Below are 18,787 nucleotides of genomic sequence, written 5' to 3'. Positions count from 1 at the left end.
TATTTCTAAAGAGAACACCTGAAAAGTTTTTGAAAGTGGCCTGTCTTGATGGACAGGCAGCAAAAATGACAGGTGTTAGTCTTACTGCAACATGGTCATGACCTGGGGAAAATAAATCAGGGTCAGAGTAGGTGATGGCAGCTGTGAAAAAGTAGAACCGTGTAAAAATAAAGTCATAGAATAGTGGTTCTAAAACTTATATATCCATCACCTGATAAACTTTCAAAAGCACAGTTTCTTTGATTCCAAATCAACCCAGTAAGTCTGGTTAAGAAAGTTTAGAGTTAGGTGCGGAAACCAGCATTTTTTAACAAGAATATCAGGTGATTCCAATGCAGGGTTGTCTAACAGAGCTGTGGGTCTCACTGACCTCATTCAATCTCTATACGTGGAGATCTATCAATAATTCATGTACCGAGGCTCTGTCTAACCACCAGAGATCCTGATTATCTGTGGCTGGGGTGGAGCCTGTATCTGTGTCTAAACAACTCCTCAGGTGATTCTGATATATACCAAACATTACGTGCCACCTCCATTTGTAGTGAAAAAGAGAACCTGAGAAAAGTCTAAGGTATTTTGAAAAGGAGGCTCATGTGAATTCAATCCTTTAGGCAAATGAATTATTCTTTCTATGACCGAGTAAATCTTACTGGGAAGATGTATATAAAAATGCTGCTCTCCCCTACACATAAGGACATTGTTTAAAACAAAATGCAATTATGTATAGGAAGAGCTTTGAAAAGGCAAAAGGGTTTTTTGTTTTTTATATACCAATGTAAGATGTTATAACAATATTTTAAAACTATGTAGCATTAGGTCGGGCACTGTGGCTCACGCCTGTAATCCCAGCACTTTGGGAGACCGAGGCGGGTGGTTCACGAGGTCAGGAAATCGAGACCATCCTGTGAATGGTGAAACCCCTTCCCTACCAAAAATACAAAAAATTAGCTGTGTGTGGTGGCAGGCGCCTGTAGTCCCAGCTACTTGGGAGGCTGAGGCAGGAGAATGGCGTGAACTCGGGAGGCGGAGCTTGCAGTGAGTCGAGATCACGCCACTGCACTCCAGCCTGGGCAACAGAGACTCCGTCTCCAAAAAAAAAAAAAAAAAAATTATGTTTAAAACTTATGCACATAGAGCTACCCTTTATCTTCATCAACAAAATAATTTGCTTATCATTTATATGATAGCCAGTCCTACAACTATATAAGTCTAAAGAAATTAATTGAAGCAGTTACTCATTTTCTCATGTTTTATTCATATATAGGTAGCAAGACTATTTATGTGCCAAGTACACACAAAAAATGCCTTGAATTTGTCAAAATATTGCAATGCTGTCTTACAGGTATGTGTAAAACCTGCATATATAAACTGTAATACTGTAATGGCACAAAAGAAGGTGGATTTTAAGGATGTAGAAATTAACATTTTCACAAAGGAGGTGAATATTAGCAAAGATGAGGTACGTATCAGCAAGTATACTCTCTTAGGAGCTATGGGAGTTTGTATTAATTAGTATACTTTTGGCTACACAGAACAAAAGCTCCATCTGAAAGTGGCTTAAATAAAATGAAAATATTTATCTCTCATAAGAAGAGTGGAGGTACAGTCAGTACAGTTAATTGACTGGTTTCAGGACATCATTAAGGAACCAAGTTTCTTTTCTCTTTCTGCTCTGCTATTCTCAGTTAGCTTTGGTCCTCTAAAAGTATTTAGAGTATGATGTCCTCCTCAAACATCATCTAACAGTATTAAAATGAAATTTCTGTGTTGTCTCCTTACTTTAAGAGTACGTGAGGGCCAGGCATGGTGGCTCATGCCGGTAATCCCAGCAGTTTGGGAGGACAAGGCAGGCACATCCCTTGAGGTCAGGAGTGCAAGAACAGCCTGGCCAACATGGTGAAAACCCATCTCTCTCAAAAATATGAAAAATTAGCTGGGTGTGGTGGCATGCGCCTGTAATCCCTACTACTTGGGAGGCTGAGGCAGGAGAATTGCTTGAACACAGGAGGCAGGGGTTGCAGTGAGCCAAGATCGTGCCACTGCACTCCAGCCTGGGTGACAGAGAGAGACTCTGCCTCGAAATAAATAAGTAAACTAATTAATTAAAAGAAAGAAGAGTAAGGGAGACTTCATTAGAAGCCTTTAGAAGACTGTCCCTCAGACTCAAATGCTCACATGCTTATAATAGAAGTAATCACTGATAAGGAGAGGAGAGGGAAGCATCATGATGAACTTAGACTAAACAAGATTCATCCCTGGGAGATGTGGAGGGGCCCGAATGCTGTAGTGTGGAAGCAGAAGAATCAGTTGTTTTGCAAAGAAGAAGGGATTGGGGATGACTGCTGGAGAGGCAAATACAGATTTCAAACAGTATGTAAATGAATGGAACTATTAGCCAGCAAGCACTTTACGGGAACTGCAACTAATTTAACGTAACTGGGCCCAGCTTGACAACGCATGGGTCAAGAGGAGTCTCACACTTATTCTACAGAGAACAGGGAGCTAGGAGATGGCACGGTGAAACTTGTGTCTGGAAAGATGATTGTGACTTTGGAGGCAAACATATCAACAGGAGAATATTAGGAAATTCAGGTGAGGGATTATAAGAGGCTACCTAAAGTATGAACAGTGTGTTGGATATGAGAATGTCAGTTTCCAGAGCTGCTTGAGAGAGATAATTAATACGAGTCAGTTACCAATTACATCACAGAGGTGTGTGGTTAAGTCAAGACCAATGTCAAGTACTATTCACTAATGTGTATTTTATATTCTTCTACATTAAAATTGTGCAGTATGTAAAAGAGGTAAAAACAAAATACTCCCAAGTAGAACTGACAAAATACTGATTTCATTAAGTGAAATAGTTTCAGAGATGGTAATGGATAAATGTATTTCAAGTTTATGGCATAAATAAGTCACACATTTCTAAAATTCACCACATATGGATACAATTTTAAAATAGTCGTCTAAAACTATTTATTTTTTGTTGTTGTTGAACATCCTTACTTTAATGTCCTAGACCAAAAATAGTTTACTTATACCCCCACAAAAGATCTAGTCCAGTTCAAAAAAAAACTTGAAAAAATATACATTCCAGTTAAAATTTTAGATGTCATTTTTTTAAGTTGATTTGCATTAATCATAATTTTCTCAGAAAACCCTAAAGACTGAATTCCTTTTTTTGCGTGTGATTGGTTTCTTTACATTTTGGAAAAAATAATTTGAGCAAAAGAATTGACACTGTTTGTTGGGGGACCCATCAGGTCTTTGAAGAATCTGGTCCCTCTTATGGGAATAGCCTCACACTTGGAACCCAGCTGGCGCTGGCAGGGATAAGGCTGTAATCTATGTCTTTGTTACAGAGCTTTCTCTGTGTAAAGCAAAGTGATCTGTTCAAGTATTAGACTTATGACCTTTGACTCACTGGCAGCAAAATCTAACCAACTGGCCTAGCAGCTGAGAGTAGAATGGAAGAATTCCCCCATAAATGTCTGCTTGAGAGTCTGATCCAACAGAAAATACACTCTGGCCCCCTAAGCTGAAACACACTCCTTCTGAGAGACCAATTAAGCACAAGAACTGTCTTTTGTGGAAATGTGCCTTCCTAAATCTCAGAAATAAAAATCTTTTCCACAGTCAAACAAGGCAACTCAACAAGATCTCTGATGGAAATAAAGCCGTTTGTCAGATAAATCAACTTATCTGAAGCCGATTTCTTTTAAGGTTCTTTGGCTCACTACATTACTATGCCCTTTTTTTTCCCCTTGAAGCGTTAAAAGAGAGAACCCCCTTTTTCATTAATGATTTGCTGAATTTTCCTAAAAATTCAGTTACTATGTAAATATCATGGCAATTGTTTAAATTAGTAAAACAGATTTCCATGTCAGATTCACTGATTTAGTATTCTCTGAGATTAATGAAGTGTATTTTGCAGGGAAGATAGGCTTGGTTAACAAGTTCCTGGTCACATACTTCCCCACCCACATCCAACAGCACATTTTTTAACGTACGTCACTGCCCATATCCAACAGCACATTTATAAAACAGTTCTACTTAGTTATTTCCAGAGACTTCATTTGTCTAAAAGAAGCAAGGCTAAAAAAACTACTCTAAACCTCAGACAATAGCTAAAAGTTTAGAAATGGAGAAAAGGATACTGTATTAAAGAATGAAATATAATTTCTCCTATATTCTTATTCTCAAGGTTTCTTACAAAGTGAATCCTAAAATTCCTAAGACAATAGCTTAGTTTTTAACCTCATAAATTTGTAGATACTAAATATAACATGATGTATCTAATAGCTGTTAAACTCCCTGAGAAACTGACATGACAAAAGAGATTTTTTCATGCCTTTATCTTTAAAAACATTTTTATCTTTTTTTTTTTTTTTTTTTTTTTTCCCTTTTTGTGGAGAACGGGATCTCGCTATATTACCCAGGCAGGTCTCCAACTCCTGGGCTCAAGCTATCCTCCCGCCTCTGCCTCCCTGAGAGCTGGGATTACAGGCGTGAGCCACCGCGCCCGGCCTAAAAACATTTTTAAAGAATTTTCCCTCCCGAAATAGAGGCCTGAATTGTGTCAACTTATTGGCAACATTTGATTTTGTATGTTCTACATTAATTACCTTGACTTTTCCGACCTACTTTAACCCAGTCCTCCTACCTTTGGATTAGGCTGTGTCTAACTATTATGGTAGGGGTAATAACTACAGGTGTTAATCTTAAATTTTACCATCCAATATGCAAAAAAATTAAGTGAATGAAATGAAAGTCCTAATTTCCATGGCTTTACTATTTGTTTGTTCCACAATAAGGGAAAACATTTTTTCTAGCACAATAAAAAAGAAACTTGGAAACTCTGCACTAGCACATAACTTTAAAAGATACTTTTTCACATTTTATAACAAGATAAACAAATAGTCTACAAATTAGAAAAATGTGCAAACATTACTTGGGAGCTACAAAATTCTCAACTTTCTATACTCGATCTGTTTTGGTAACACTATTTTAAAATCATTCCTATTTGCCAGCATTAGACTTTAGCTTTTGCAATGAGATAAATTCTCTTTTAAAAAAAATTGATTCTGATATCAGAAAAATAGGTATTGTATATAAACCCAGATGTTAAAGTGCACAGAATCTATAATATTTCTTTAAAACCTACAGTTTCCATACCCTTGCAGGAAAACACATAGGAGAACAATAGACATCTGCCATCGTGGCTTTGTGTCAAATAGAGTTGGAAGCCAGGCTCTAGTGTTGACCTCATTTGGGGAGATCACTTAAGCTCCCTGAACTTTGTTTCTCCATTTAAAAATGGAAAAATAATTCTTATCTTAAAATCTCACTTGTGTGCAACAGGGGGTAGGAAGGATTTTAAGATTATGTAGAGTATCAGAATACTTGGCACATTTTAACAAATGGTAACTATCTGTGTGTACTCTTCTACGAAGGAATAAAACCTCAGACCTGTTCTGATCTAATGTTTAGATAATTTTATGTTCAAAACGAAACTATATGAATATTATTTAGTCTTTAAGGGAATTTTAAAAAATATTCACAACTGCTTTTATACAAACGACAAGAGGATCTGAAAACCCTAGGCTTGCTGAAGACCGTTCACGTTCACTGCCTTCAAGGGCTATTTCTATAGAGAGAAATCCTCAGTATTAGGGAGCTAGAAATTCATAGACTGCTTGAAGTTGCAATTATTCATCATGTTCTGAAAAGATGATGGCCTCCTTAAAGAATAAGCTTTCAGTGCAGTTTTAAAGGCTAAGAACAATGATGTTTGGGAACCTCCTACACTTTAAGGGGGACACAAACAGCAGAAAAATAAATCTATTTCTTCAAGCAAGTTTTGAACCATACGTACAGCCAATACACATTACAACTGTGACTATAAACTTTTTTTTCTAAGCATCAGAATCAGTTAGGCAACTATACTTTCTTCTCTGACTGAGGACCTTGTTTCCACCTAACAAGAGAGCTTAGTATCAAAATCGATCTCAATTTTGGAAAATAATTAGTTATTGTAGCTTACGAGAACAGAGCCTTATCTTACCAACATCATACTGAGTAAAATAAGCCAAACAAAATAATATCTACATATAATGTCATTTATCTAAACTCAAGAACAAGTCACAAATGCTGAAGTCAGACTAGTGGTTATATTTGTGGGAAGGAATTGTATTGAGTAGGAGGATTACAAGGGAGCCTCATGGGAAGTGGATGTTGTGGTGGGTGTGCATAGAAGCAAAACTTCATCTAGCTGTAGGCATAAGATCTGTACACTTTTGTGTTGTGAATGTTATGGCATTGATTTCTTTTTCAATACGCATCAGTGTTTGAAGCATGTTTTAAACTTGATATGATTTCTACCTTTACCTTGTGACTACAGAATGATTTGTAGTACCCACTGCAGTTTTCTGAGTCTATAAATGTGATTATTTCTTCATGGAATCCCCCCGCAAAACAATTGAAGTACCTGAGAAAATTAACACATAGGAGTGTATGGACAACAATTTATTGGTAAGATATTTTCTTATAAAGATAGATTTTGCACCACTTATCCGGCATCTAGATGTTTTCTGTTATTTATTTACTTATTTGTTTATTTATTTATTTATTCTGAGATGGAGTCTTGCTCTGTTGCCCAGGTTGGAGTGCAGTGGTGTGATCTTGGCTCACTGCAAGCTCCACCTCCCGGGTTCATGCCATTCTCCTGCCTCAGCTTCCTGAGTAGCTGGGACTACAGGCACCCGCCACCATGACGGGCTAATTTGTTTGTATTTTTAGTAGAGATGGGGTTTCACCGTGTTAGCCAGGATGGTCTTGATCTCCTGTCCTTGTGATCCGCCCACCTCAGCCTCCCAAAGTACTGGGATTACAGGCGTGAGCCACTGTGCCCCGGCTGTTTTTTATTTTTTAATATTTATTTCTTCATTTATTTTTAGAGATGGGATCTCACTCTGTCACCCAGGCCTGAGTACAGTGGCACAATCATGGCTCATTGCAGTCTCAAACTTTTGGGCTCAAGTGATGCTCTGGCCTCAGCCTCCCAAGTAGTTGGGACTACAGGTGCATGCCATTATGCTCAGCTAATTTTTGTTTTTTATGGAGGCAAGGTCTCACTATGTTGCCCAGGCTGGTCTCAAACTCCTAGGTTAAAGCAATCTTCCCACCTCAGCTTCCCAGAGTGCTGGGATTACAGGCATGTGGATATTTTCTACCTAAAAATGTTCATTTATTGACCATAACATCTTATTCCATGACCATGAAAATAGGTAGAAAGAGCAATTAATATTTGTACTGTACTCTAGAGCAGTGCTGTCCAATATAACTTTCTGTGATAACATAAATATTCTATGTGCGTGCGTTTCAATATGGTAGCCAATAGCCACATATGGCTACTAATTACTTGACCTATAGCTACTATGACTAACGAACTTAGTTTCACATCTTATTTAATTGTAATTAATTTAAATAACCACACATGACTAGTGATTACCATATTGAACAGGACAATTCTAGAGCTTAAAAAGTACAATCAAACCAGGCCTAGTATCATGCATCTGTAGCTCCAGCTTACTCAGGACGGTGAGGTGAAAGGAGTGATTGAACATAAGAGTTAAAGGCCAGTCTGGGCAATACAGCAAGACCCTATCTACTAAAAAAAAATACTTTCACACATTTTCTCATTTGTATCTTAAACTTTGTTGTATTATATAACTTCTATTTTACAAATGATAAAATTAAAATTAATGGTGGCAAAGAGACAAGATCATACAGGCATCGTGGCAGAATTACAACTGTAATTCTTTTACTATACACCTCACAGCTTCTCTGGCTACTTATGGTCTCTATCGTCTTTATTCTTGTGAGAGTTACCCTAAGAAGATGAGTGCATTAAAATCATCAAAGACCCTGTTTTTCCTCTCTGGAGTTTCATCATGTTGTGAATTTCTTGGCATCAGGAAATATGTTTCTGATATTTAACCTTCATGTACATAGTGCATCAGTGGCTACATGGACAATTATAGCTCCCTATGGTAAGGCCAAATATGACTTGTTCTCTAAGATTAGTAGACAGGAAATTAGACATAAGTGATCCTATAATCATGACACTATGCCACCAAAATCCAATATTTAAGTTAAAATTACTTAGAACACTTCTGCCTCACCTGTAAGTACCTGGCTTATGTTTGAAGACTTCTAAATGCCTCTTCATGATGCCTTTTCTTATTCACTATCAAAAGTGATCTCGGAAATCCTTTTTTATTCCTCTTTCAAAATGATGTCTCATTCTACTTTATATTATTTTTAAGTCTGGCATATGTGTGTGTGTGTGTGTACGTGTGTGTGTGCACACTTTGAAGTCCCTAGCATATTGCATTGCACATAGAGGAATTTGGTAAATGTTTGTGGAAATTAATAGGTTTCCATGGTGAATATTTTAGTGCATATATGCATAATGAAAAAAAATTTATGACATATAGTTTCTTAAGAGTAGCAATGTGAAAATTTAGGAAAGGTATTTTAAATGTTTCCAGTAAGCTATTTTAAATGTTTCTAATTCTTTCAGCCATGCCTTCTTACTTAATTACCCTATTCTTAGTACAACAGTGTCTCGGAAAATAAATGATTTTAGAGCAAAAACGCCCTTTGCCAGCAATAGCCTACAATTTTACTTTGATTACTGTATTACTTAAAAATAAGACAAATTGTCTAGATTTTATTTTTCATTAAAATTGTACTCTCTTGGATTTTTACTTATTAACTCATTTTACTCACTTAATGCCATTTTGTTCCGTAAGAAATTCCAGTCATCAGATACTTTGGACAAATTTGCATGCCATAAGAAAGAATGATGTTAATTCCATTTTAATTTTCTTACCACTGTAAAATGAAATATGGTTTCTGTAAACTACATAACACATTTTAACAGTAATTGAAAACATCAGATTTAGTATTACACAGAACAAAAAAGAAAATACTTTGTCATCCACAAACTTCAAATGCTTTAATGGCTCTAAAAATGAATCTTAAATCTCTCCACAAGACTCACAAGCTTTTTATCATCAGGACCTGGTTCAAATCTAGTTGCACACCTTCAGTTTTTTTCAACTGAATCTTGTGACTGTTGAATTGTTCTTTCTGCTTCCTGGAACAGTCTGTTCCCAGGGTTTATCCTGGATGGCTTATTGTCTCAGCTTAAATATCATCTCTTCAGAATGAAGGTTCTTGACTAGGTAGTCTAAAGTGGAACCTACCCTGTCCTGTGTTCTTTCACTGACTCTTTTTTCTAACACATTAAACACTTTCCCTGGTTTCATTCACAATGATTTCAATGAGTAACAGAAATCCACAGTGGCACTGATTTATACAATTGTGATCACTGGCTTATATAGCAACTATCCAGAGGCAGGGGGAAATTGACATGGCTCAATCATAGCCTTATTTCTTTGAGAACCTCTCAGCCACTCAGGGATATGGCAGCTCTAGGCATCACAAACACAGGAACAAAGAAGCCATTTTCTTCCCTGTGGCTTTCTATTAAGAGTGAAGCAGCTTTTCCCCTAGAGGTTTGAGTAAGTGTCCCCTCGTATTTCATTGGCTAGAATTGTGTTACATTACCATTTCTGACTTCATTGCTTTGAACTGAATCACTCAGCTGATTGTTTGCAAAGAGATGAAATTGCTTTTAGAACAAATGCATTCATACTGGGTAAAAGAGGAAGCATCCATCAGCTTCCCCATAAGTATATAAGCTGCCTATGTAAAGAGTAAGCCCCTGCCCCCATCCCCAGGAGAACAGAGATCTGGTATGGTCCTGTGTCCTCAGGGGCTAAGTTTGACACGTAGTATATTAGGGAATGTGTTACATTTAATAAATGGTCACTCCACCTGTGTTCCTTCCTAGATAACTTCTACTCATCCTTTTGTTCTTAGCTTTGACATATCACTTCCTCTACTAAAATTTCACTGACCTACTAAACTCAGTATCCCACAGATTGTGTTTTTAATAATCTGTGTCAACTACGAGGCATGAACTCAGACACTGGTCTCTTTCTAACTTGGTCACTGTTGTATCACCATTGTTGAGGCGTATTTCTACAACACAACAGGTATTCAACATATATTTGCTGAATAGAGGAATAGAGGAAGAAAGCAACACCTACAGGTTTATTTGAAAGTGTCCTTTCAACAAATATTACCCTTGGAAAAAAAATTGGAGTCTTCAATTTAGTACTTCAATATGGCAATGTTGTTATGGCAATTTAAGGTTGTACAACCTATAGTGACCATAAATAATACATATAAGTTAAGAAATATGTAGCAAACAAGCAGATGAAGGCCAGTGCTGGTGTCCACAGAAAAGCCTGCTGAAGTTTGGCTGGGCCTCACCAAGTAAAACTTTAACTCTATGGTCTGGCTGTGTTCCTTCAAAGACCAGCTTTCAGTGTCCAAAAGTAAAGAGGTCATCAGAAAACTCATACAAATATGAGAGTAAATTTATTTATGATTAGAAACAACTATGACAGGAGCCAGAGTAATTGAAATCCAAATTATCAGAGCATTCTCTCCTTGGATCACATTAAAGGGAAGTTGAACATCAGAATCTTGCTTTAGTATGTATACATATATTTTTAAATTCTATCTCTATCTGCTATAGCTAAGAAATATTCTGTCTCACTCTGTGAGTAACCTTGCCAATTGTATGGAAGTCAAATTACCAAGACTAAAATTGAGTCATAAAAGTTTGGGGAAGCTTCTGCCCACTATAGAAAGAGCTTTGCCAATTCAACTAGAATCTTTAAATGCTTAGTTAAGATATTACAAAGTTCTGCTTTAATATCTCTTGCTTTCTGTTTTATTCCTGTCCTGATGATCCCATGCTTATACTTCACCGTCCTCTGTTATGTATGAATACCATTTTTAAATGTCACACCTTTACTTACAAATAAAACTTTCCTGTTAAAACAGCTTCTTTGATCAGAGAGAGAATTTTCATCACATGTTTAAAATTCTTGTTTTAGATTAGTCCCTCAGGGCAAGCTGACCTCTTATTAATTGTGAATTTTGTGGTTAAACTTTTATGTAAGCTTAAAAAGATACTTTATTCAAGTCCCCAAAAAGGAACAGTGTAACATTCTATTTCATTTTATTTCTACAATTTTTTTTTTTGGTCAAGATATCGACACAAGTTTGTAATTCCATAAAACTTTTGATGTTAACTCATATTACAAGCCATTTTTTCTTTTGCTTTATTCAGCTGGGCTTCTTGTCAAGAAGATCCTGACAACTGTGAAAACACTGTTTTCGTGACTTTGTGTCAATTCAAGAAGAGGTAGGTTAATTCTGTTTTCTAGGCCTTAGTATTATAAATCATCCGTAATATGTCTGTGCTCTTGAACTATATGCAATATTTATTTCTATGTAGGCCTATGTTTTCCCTTTTACATTTTCTTTTATATGATTATTTTAATAGCAGAGAGGAATTCTATTTCTAAGTAAAGCAAATATGACAAAATCAATAACGGTGACTGCACAGAGCAGTTACATGCTCACCTTAGAGTCTTCCAAAAGTTATGGAATGCTTTGCCATTGGAACATTTTTCATGGAAACGTTGGATGATTGTATTTTACTTGGGGTTAGAAAGGCATTTCTTTTTTAAATAAAATAATGTCTTCTCCAATTTAAATAAGTGTAGTCAACCTTTATAAATGGGTTTAATTTTTTGATAACATTTATCATGCTCTGACTAGATTGTATGACAGTTGGTATCAGCACACAGAGAACAAGGGATTTCCTTCCTTCCTTTGGCTTTTTGAGGGTTGTCTATTGAACAATGGAAAGATAAATCAGAACAACTTTCTTCTTCACTCTAGCTGGTAGTAATCACCTGAGTTTGGAAGACCTGTAGATTGGCATTAGAACCTAGCACATAAGCACACCCCACCAGAAACTGAGTAGGTCCTATCTTACTATTTCTATACATATATAATTCCCCATGTAAAAGAAACATAGTCATTCTCATCCCTCAGGGAACTGATTGTTAAGAACACTTACTTTGATCTGCATATGCTGCAGTGACACAACACTGAGGATGAATGAACCACTGCTGCTCCTGCTGTTGCAACATAGACAGCACTGCCGCTAAGACTGCTGCTTATCTCCCAGGGCTTCTGTCAGTCTTGGGCACTCTGACACCATTGCCATTTTCTCTACCAAGAGTTGCACAGAGCATGATCTTAAAATATCACAACTCTATAGCCACCAAATAAAGCGAAAGGGTATCAGAAGGATAAAAAGGAAGAAAAGAAAGAAAATTAAATGTAACCTGATAACCCAGCCAAACAAGACTGTAGGTACAAATTGAGGTCATAATAATATTATTACCAAACTTTGCTAGTTTGCCTTACATAACTGGATGACCTCATCACATCATCCCCCTTCCAAGTATCCTCATGTCATGCTCTCTTTTTTTTGAGATGGAGTCTCACTCTTTTGCCCAGGCTGGAATGAAGTGGCACCATCTCAGCTCACTGCAACTTCCGCCTCCCAGGTTCAAGCAATTCTCCTACCTCAGCCTCCTGAGTAGCTGGGATTACAGGTGCCTACCACCATGCCTGGAAATTTTTTTTTTTTTTTTTTTGAGATGGAGTCTCGCTCTGTCGCCCAGGCTGGAGTGCAGTGGCATGATCTTGGCTCACTGCAAGCTCCGCCTCCCAGGTTCATGCCATTCTCCTGCCTCAGCCTCCCGAGTAGCTGGGACTACAGGTGCCTGCCACCATGCCCGGCTAATTTTTTTGTATTTTTTTAGTAGAGATAGGGTTTCACCGTGTTAGCCAGGATGGTCTCGATCTCCTGACCTCGTGATCCGCCCACCTTGGCCTCCCAAAGTGCTGGGATTATAGGCATGAGCCACCATGCCTGCCTGATTTTTTAGTAGAGATGGCATTTTGCCATGTTGGCCAGGCTTGTCTTAAACTCCTGACCTCAGGTGATCCGCCAACTTGGCCTCTCAAAGTGCATGTAATTCTACTATTTGTAGTTCTGAAGTCATGTGATGAAACCATGTTACCATTGCTGTGACATTGTACCTCGTAAAAGAGTGACTAGAGTGACTGCCTGGCCACGATTTTGTCTAGTGCTCTAAAAGCTGCAAACTACTTGGTGACTTGACTAGGTATTATATTATTAGTTTTCTATAGTGGTAGTACAGTCCAGACTTCTAATATTGGTTGCTAGAGACAGTTATACACATGGTACTGAGGGCGCTATACTGAAACACCTCTTTCCTTTTGCTTTAAAATTGGACACATGCTACCAACATTAGCTTCAGCCAGAGTGTGCACTACAATCGACTTCACATTTCCTCTACCTCTGCAGCAGTTATGTATGTGCTTTAGTTGGATACTTCTGCTTAATGATGAAAAATGCAGCCTTGGTATTTTTAAAAATCATATTCTCTGGTGGCTCACACCTGTAATCCCAGCACTTTGGGAGTCCAAGGTGGGTGGATCACAAGGTCAAGAGATCAAGACCATCCTGGCTATCACAGTGAAACCCTATCTCTACTAAAAATACAAAAAATTAGTCGGGCGTGGTGGCGGGCACCTGTAGTCACAGCTACTCAGGAGGCTGAGGCAGGAGAATAGCATGGAACCCAGGAGGCAGAGCTTGCCGTGAGCCGAGATTGTGCCACTGCCCTCCAGCCTGTGCGACAGAGAGAAACTCCATCTCAAAAAAAAAAAAAAAAAAAATCGTATTCTCTCCTGTTACTGAAAGACTAGGGATCTGTCTAGGTCTTGCTACTTGCTGCACAAAAAGCTGATATCTGAGAAAGCAAATATTGGCAAGGAAGAAGGCTTTACTCAGGTGCTGCAGCCCAGGAGACAGGAGCTCAGCCTCAAATTCATCTCCCTGACTAAGTAAAACTAGCAGTTTATATAGCAGGGAAGAAAGGAACCCATGTGTATGAAAACAGGAACTAGGGAGGTGCAAGGAAGCAATCATGATGTATGAGGGGTCTGGCATCTCCTTGTCTGGATGTGATCTGGTGAATTTCAGTTCTTTGATACTTTTTGAAAGGCCAGAGGGATCCTTTCCTGAGGAAAGAACTCAGATAAAACAAAAGTGCAAAGCTTTAAGACTAAAAGGATCAATTTCTATGTTTCTCAAAACTATCCATGGGACTATTGGGTTGGTTTCACTCCCAGAAGCTTGATGATGTACACAAAGAATCCTGGTGGCTGGTTATTGTCTCATGACGTCTGGCCTGAGATAACCATTTTTGCTTCAGGGTTTCCATTATTAAGTAGAACTGTTACCACTGTCATCCCCAAGACTACTTGAATATTTGGCAAAAGTCACGTTCCCATCTCAGACAGTTGTCCAGTGCACATGCCTTTCTGTTGTTGTGTTTCCCTATTAATCACTATATACATAGCAGCCAGGTAGGTATCTGAGACTTTTTGATGACTCATTTTTTATTAATAACAGTAAAAGCTTGGGAAATCCAAGACTACTTCTGCTTATATCCTTCCCAACACTTTGTCCCCAGGTTTGTTTGTGCTCAGTCCACCACAGGAATGAAGAAGCAGCAGGTCCCATTTAACCTGACATTCAAGTTACTTTCTCCAATCCAGTTTTACCACTGTTTAAGTTAATATGTAGATTGTTACCTTACTCCTCTATCTATTTCTCAATTGGCTTAGAATCTGGAACTGATGAGAAAGAAGTCTCTCCAACTTCTACACATTCTTTTTGTAATTAATGTTCTTTCTCCCATTCTCTCTCTTATCCTTTATGATGCCATCAGTCTATTCCTATTCCATTTCTAAGCAGAGTAAAGTTCTTTTTTGTCTTAGCGCAAACTGTTATTAGTATCTCTTTTTACTCTAGATGGTTTACCAATGTATTTTTCTTAAACACTGTAAAATTCCAAATTCCTTCTCTAAAAGAAATTTTAAATCAGCTGTGATTATTTTCTCTTTTGTTTCTTTCTTTCTTTCTTTCTTTTTCTTTTTTTTTTTTTTTTTTTTTTGGAGATGAAGTTTTGCTCTTGTTGCCAATGTGCAATGTGCAATGGTGCAATCGTGGCTCACTGGAACCTCTGCCTCCCAGGTTCAAGCAATTCTCCTGCCTCAGCCTCCTAAGTAGCTGGGATTACAGGTGCCTGCCATCATGCCTGAATTTTATTTTATTTTATTTTATTTTATTTTATTTTATTTTATTTTATTTTGTAGTTTTAGTAGAGACAGGGTTTTACCATGTTGGCCAAGGTAGTCTCAAACTCCTGACCTCAGGTAATCCACCCGTGTCGGCCTCCTAAAGTGCTGGGATTATAGGTGTGAGCCACCACACCTGGCCTCTTTTCATTGTTAATAGATCTTGGTCTTGTTTGCTCAATGCATAGTCTTTTAAGTATTGATCCTTAGTTCCTTGATGCTTATGAAATAATTTATAATTATCCCATATAAATAGTAAAAAGTATTCTGAGCTATATGTAATATATATAACATATGTTTTATATATATATATATATAAGCTTTTTGTTCTCCACCTGAGTGTATTGCTTGTACATTCTAGAGAGAAAAACAAACCCAAAAACAAAACAGCAAAACAAAATAAAAACAACTCTCATTTTTCACATTCTGTCTCAGCTCATTAGCTGGGAAAGTTTTAGTAGTGGATAGTGTCTGCCCCTACCTCCACCTCTCACTCATTCTTTCCTGTGGTGGGCCAAATTATTTCCTTAATATGTAAAACTAGAAAGAGTTTCTTGGCAGACATGTCAGCCTGCCTGAGAAGCTGTCTCAGAACCAGCTTACCTAGATCCATACTTTTACTTCTCCATGCTGCTTCCATGATGTAATGTCACTAAGGCAGCCCTGCCCCTGTTGTGGGTGGATCCCCTGAGGTCAGGAGTTCAAGACCAGCCTGGCCAACATGGTGAAACCCTGTCTCTACTAAAAATGCAAAAATTAGCCGGGCATGGTGGTGGGCATCTGTTATCCTAGTTACTCAGGAGGCTGAGGCAGAAGAATTGCTTGAACCTTGGTGGCGGAGGTTGCAGTGAGTCAAGATAGCGCCATTGCACTCCAGCCTCAGCAACAGAGTGAGACTGTCTCAAAAAAAAATAAAAAACAAAAATCATTTCGCTCAAGTTCAACGTTCCACAGATCCCTAGAGTAGGGTGACAATGCCGCCAGTCTCTTTGCCAAAGCATAGCAAGGGTGACCTTTACTCTAGTTTCCAATAAGTTCCTCATCTTTATCTGATACCTCCTCAGCCTGGACTTCATTGTCCATACCACTATCAGCATCTTGGTCAAAACCATTCAACAAGTTTCTAGGTAGTTCCCAACTTTCCCTCATTTTCCTGTCATCTTCTGAGGCCTCCAAACTGTTCCAACTTCTGCCCATTACTCAGTTCCAAAGCTGCTTCCAGATTTTCAGGCATATTTATAACAATGCCCTACTTCTCTGATACCAATTTTCTGTATTAGACCATTATCACACTGCTATAAAGAAATACCTGAGACTGAGTAATTTATGAAGAAAAGAGATTTAATTGACTCACAGTTCCACAGGTTGTACAGGAGGCATGGCTGGGGAAGCCCCAGGAAACTTAACAACCCTGGGCAAAGGCGAAACAAATACGTCTACACATGGTGGAGAGAGAGAGAGGCAGGCAGGAAGAGAGCCTCTGGAAGGTAGATGAGGTTGTAAATGTGGGGCCCTAATGATGGGATTTGTGCCCTTGTGAAAGGAGACACCAGAAAGCTTGTTCTTACTCTCTCAGCCTTGTGAGGCTCTCACCACAACCAGACCACGCAATCAGCCTGATCTTGGAATTCCAGCTACCAGCAGTTCTATGGAAAAATAAGTATCTGTTGCGTATGCTACCCAGTCAGTGATAGTTTGTTATGGAAGGCTGAGCTGACTAAAACATAGTTATTTAAGATATATCAGTAGAATTTCTAGCTTTTTTTTTTCTTTAGACAGAGTCTCTGTCACCATGCTGGAGTGCTGTGGTGCCATCTCAGGTCACTGTAACTTCCGACTCCCTGGTTCAAGCGATTCTCCTGCCTCAGCCTCCCGAGTAGCTGGGATTACAGGCACATGCCTCCACGCCAACCTAATTTTTGTATTTTTAGTAGAGATGGGGTTTCACCATGTTGGGCAGGATGGTCCCGATCTCCTAACCTCGTGATCTGCCCGCCTCGGCCTCCCAAAGTGATGTGATTACAGGCATGAGCCACCATACCCAACCCGAATTTCTAGCGTCTTTTTTTTTTTTTTTTTTTTTTCCTTTTTTGAGACTGAATCTCACTCTGTCGCCCAGGCTGGAGTGCATTGGCGCGATCTCCGGTCACTGCAAGCTCCGTCTCCTGGGTTCACGTCATTCTCCTGCCTCAGCCTCCCGAGCAGCTGGGACTATAGGCATACGTGCCACGCCTGGCTAATTTTTTGTATTCTTAGTAGAGACACGGTTTCACCGTGTTAGCCAGGATGATCTCGGTCTTCTTATCCTGTGATCCGCCCGCCTTGGCCTCCCAAAGTGCTGGGATTACAGGCGTGAGCCCTACGCCCACCTAAATTTCGAACTCCTTAATAGAGGGCTAGGAGCTTGGAGCTTTTGAGATTTAATCAAGAAAATGGTGTATTTTATACTTACTGAGGAAATTTGGATTTTTACCTATGTACTACAGAAAACCTACGAATGTTTTTCAGTGGTATAGGGATGTGTTTTGGATATGGTTTAAAGGAACATAACTAATGGTGCTGTGAATGACAAAAAGGAATATGGAGCGAGTAGACAGATGTGAAAGATAGTTAAACAAGCAAGCTTTTCAGTGGGCCACTAGCGAGCTGTAGGTGACATCCAGGAAGAAAAGTGGGGATAGAAAAAAAAAAAAAGCCAGATCTTAAAATCATCTCTAATATAGTATTTACTTAACATTGTATTTACTTAACATTGAGTTTACTTAACAATTGAATATATATTATCAATGTGAATTAAAAATAGTTCTGACCTTAGATGCATACAACCAAATCAAACCATATTAGAGACAATATGGTCAAGGAAAACAGGCAAACAGGCCCATGCATGGCCCCAACTTTGCTTGCCTACCCTCTGGAAATGTTTCTACATTCCCCAGTGCCAGAAGACCATAGAAGTGTCTGGCATGAGATTCTCTTTCTTGCCTCTAGAATTCCTAGGAAGTATATATTTTCTTAATCTAGTATGTTTTCATAAATATAGTAGGTATACTATAGAGCTGAGAAAAGCTTGTCTTCCTTTCCTTCCATTGTTCCATTGTTCTTGTTCTCTCTACTTCCTAGCGTAGTAATATTCATACCTATCAGTAAAGTCTGTAAGCCATAGTATAACTCTAACAGTTGTAACTGGAGATTTAAACAAAAAAAAAACCTCTAAACAGGAGTCAAGCCACCTCAGTTAAATTTCTGTTTTCATTACTTGCTGTGTAATCAGAGAATAGTCAAAATATTAGTATGTCATCTTAGACTGAGGGTGAAATCCTTAAGGAATCCTCATCTTTCAATCAATCCTTAGGTTTTTTACTTTTTGTTTCCAATCTAGGAAAATTGGAAGCCACAATATTAAATGTAAAATGTCCACATATTGTTGTGTGAATGAGTATGGCATGCCAGATGCTGTGTTTCATTCATAATGTACAATATCACATTTAATCCTTACATGATTATTTCTAATTTGCCTATTCGTCCCCAGGACTTAGCCTGGGGCTAAGCA

This window comes from Macaca thibetana, chromosome 3 (genome assembly GCF_024542745.1).
Source record: "Macaca thibetana thibetana isolate TM-01 chromosome 3, ASM2454274v1, whole genome shotgun sequence".
Lineage (NCBI taxonomy): Eukaryota > Metazoa > Chordata > Mammalia > Primates > Cercopithecidae > Macaca > Macaca thibetana.
The sequence above is the reverse complement of the archived record's forward strand: the minus strand, read 5'-3'. Positions refer to the sequence as shown.